Source organism: Hylobates moloch, unplaced genomic scaffold (assembly GCF_009828535.3).
Source record: "Hylobates moloch isolate HMO894 unplaced genomic scaffold, HMol_V3 SCAFFOLD_4, whole genome shotgun sequence".
Lineage (NCBI taxonomy): Eukaryota > Metazoa > Chordata > Mammalia > Primates > Hylobatidae > Hylobates > Hylobates moloch.
Window position 1 is genome coordinate 120,096,411 of NW_026652279.1, and position 3,011 is coordinate 120,099,421.

Consider the following 3,011-nt stretch of genomic DNA (forward strand, 5'->3'; position numbering starts at 1 on the left):
TTTCTCTGATGGCCAGTGATGATGAGCATTTCTTCATGTGTTTTCTGGCTGCATAAATGTCTTCTTTTGAGAAGTGTCTGTTCATGTCCTTTGCCCACTTTTTGATGGGGTTGTTTGTTTTTTTCTTGTAAATTTGTTTGAGTTCATTGTAGATTCTGGATATTAGCCCTTTGTCAGATGAGTAGGTTGCAAAAATTTTCTCCCATTCTGTAGGTTGCCTGTTCACTCTGATGGTAGTTTCTTTTGCTGTGCAGAAGCTCTTTAGTTTAATGAGATCCCATTTGTCAATTTTGGCTTTTGTTGCCATTGCTTTTGGTGTTTTAGACATGAAGTCCTTGCCCACGCCTATGTCCTGAATGGTATTGCCTAGGTTTTCTTGTAGGATTTTAATGGTTTTAGGTCTAACATTTAAGTCTTTAATCCATCTTGAATTAATTTTTGTATAAGGTGTAAGGAAGGGATCCAGTTTCAGCTTTCTACATATGGCTAGCCAGTTTTCCCAGCACCATTTATTAAATAGGGAATCCTTTCCCCATTTCTTGTTTTTGTCACATTTTCTTAATCCAGTCTATCGTTATTGGACATTTGGGTTGGTTCCAAGTCTTTGCTATTGTGAATAGTGCCGCAATAAACATACGTGTGCATGTGTCTTTATAGCAGCATGATTTATAGTCCTTTGGGTATGTACCCAGTAATGGGATGGCTGGGTCAAATGGTATTTCTAGTTCTAGATCCCTGAGGAATCGCCACACTGTCTTCCACAATAGTTGAACTAGTTTACAGTCCCACCAACAGTGTAAAAGTGTTCCTATTTCTCCACATCCTCTCCGGCACCTGTTGTTTCCTGACTTTTTAATGATGGCCATTCTAACTGGTGTCAGATAGTATCTCATTGTGGTTTTGATTTGCGTTTCTCTGATGGCCAGTGATGATGAGCATTTTTTCATGTGTATTTTGGCTGCATTACTCACTCACTCATGGCTGGAGTTTATCTTGTAATTCTCCATAGCTACGCTGACAATCTGCTATGTAACCCCTTTACAATGGAGTGACCTGTCATGACATTCTCTAAGACTGATTTCAGAAGAAACCAGCTAATTGACTTGCTCATTACAATTACTCCTAAGGTTATACCCTTTCACACCAGCCTACCTTATGTGTTGTTCTTGCAACAGGTACATATCTCTGGACCTTTATATAGTGGTCATAGGGTATAAGGAGTAGCCCCTTGCTTTTAAACTAGTAGAAGAAATTGGTTGGGGCATGTACCATAAGGGATATATCCTTTACCTTCAGCACAAACATGTACAGATTTGAGGGACTGTGTTTAGTTTTGTAAGCTTGGAGCATGAGGTAGAGACAAGCAGAAAGTTATGATAATAAGGTCATGAGATTGAGAGCTCTTCTCTGCCATCCATACTAAAGAGTCAAATTTATCCTTATAGAAACACCAGTTATGAAACTCTACTGATGTGTTTTATGAGTACGCTTCCTGGTAAAAACTTAGTGATTTCAATGAACATTTTTTAGCATCTTATTTGTCTTTGTAGCCCCTGATGAGAAACTGCCCATACCAGTCTTGTTGTTAATGAATACATGTATAAATTAGAGATAGACTTATGTAGTAAGTACTCAACAAAAAGGGACTCTGCAGATGTGAATGAGTTGATAAACTTTAGATGAAGCAATTATCCTGGATTATCAAAGTGAACCTAATCAAATCTCATGGATCCTTAAAAGCAGAGAAACATTCCCTGCTATGGTCAGAAGGAGACAGAGAGTCAGAGAAAGACAATGATGCTGGCTTTGAAGACAGAGGGAAGGGATCCAGAAGTGAGGAATATAAATGGCCTCTAAAAGCTACAAAAGACAAGGAAACAGGTTCTCACCTAGAGCCTGCAGAAGGAATGCAGCCCTTACGACACTTTTATTCCAGTGAAATCTTTGTCACATTTCTGGCTTGCAAAAATGAATAATAAATTTATTTTGCTTTAAAGCCATCAAGTTTGTGGCAATTTGTTACAGTAGCAATAGAAAACTAATACTGATAACCATATTCATATAAATGAAGTGGTAGAAAGTATGGGAAATAGGGCCTAGGGAATGAAGTTTGAACAAAAATAGGTATGAGAATTTCTTCATTCTCATTACGGAATAACATTTGTGTGGAAGAATGATGTATTTTCATTGTGTTCTAACATTTATTTTAATGGCAAAATAGGTTTTGCATAGTAATGACTTCAGATCCATTTCTCTCTGCAATTATCTGCACTCTGTTTTCAGAATGAAATCAGTGTACCTACAGACTGCCAGTTAATGACAAGCATAGTTTACATATTTCAGTGATGAAGAAATGGTTTGTGCAACAAGCATTCTAACACACCGAGTTTCTTCTTCCAAATATTCATATTCTCAGGATTATAAGCCAATAGTTTTTGGGGTTATTAAAAGCAAACTTTAGAATTATAGGAAAGTTCTTTATATAGAAGATTAAATTTAGAATCAGTAAGATATAACTTCTGTTTTATGGAAACACACAAATATATTTAGCCTTCTTCCTTTTATTTTTATTATATTAAAAATGTTAAGTGCTAACTCAGTGCTTTACATTTCTTAAAGCAAAATTTCTAGGTAAAATTTTTCCAACCGTGTTCTAGTTTTGATAAAATTTGTAGTATCCTTTAGTTTTAACAATAATTTAATTTAATATATAAGTTCATATTGTGTGTATTTATACAAACACATATAAACGTGTTAAAAGTTATTAAAACTGGAGGAAATGGTTTTAAGCACATCTTTTAACATTATAAGTACCACTACTAGTAACACTAATAGAAAAAAATAATAAACAACATATCATGCATGCATGTATTTTTATGAAAGAAAAATAGTAAAAATACTAATTTAAAACAAAATAAAAACAAAGAAAAAGTAATAAAACAGGATGTACAGAGACCATATAACAAGCGATAGAGAACAAAATAAATATGCAGGAATCTTTAAAATAAAAG

General features: G+C 34.7%; 1 long non-coding RNA gene across 1 annotated transcript in view; it reads left to right on the forward strand.

Moving 5' to 3' along the window:
- Positions 1-1,920, forward strand: part of LOC131383399 (uncharacterized) — a 79,652-nt gene extending 77,732 nt beyond the window's left edge. The window contains exon 3 of the long non-coding RNA XR_009213389.1: positions 1,741-1,920. This is a non-coding gene — a long non-coding RNA (uncharacterized LOC131383399). The remainder of the gene's footprint in view (positions 1-1,740) is intronic.
- Positions 1,921-3,011: the final 1,091 nt, after the last annotated feature.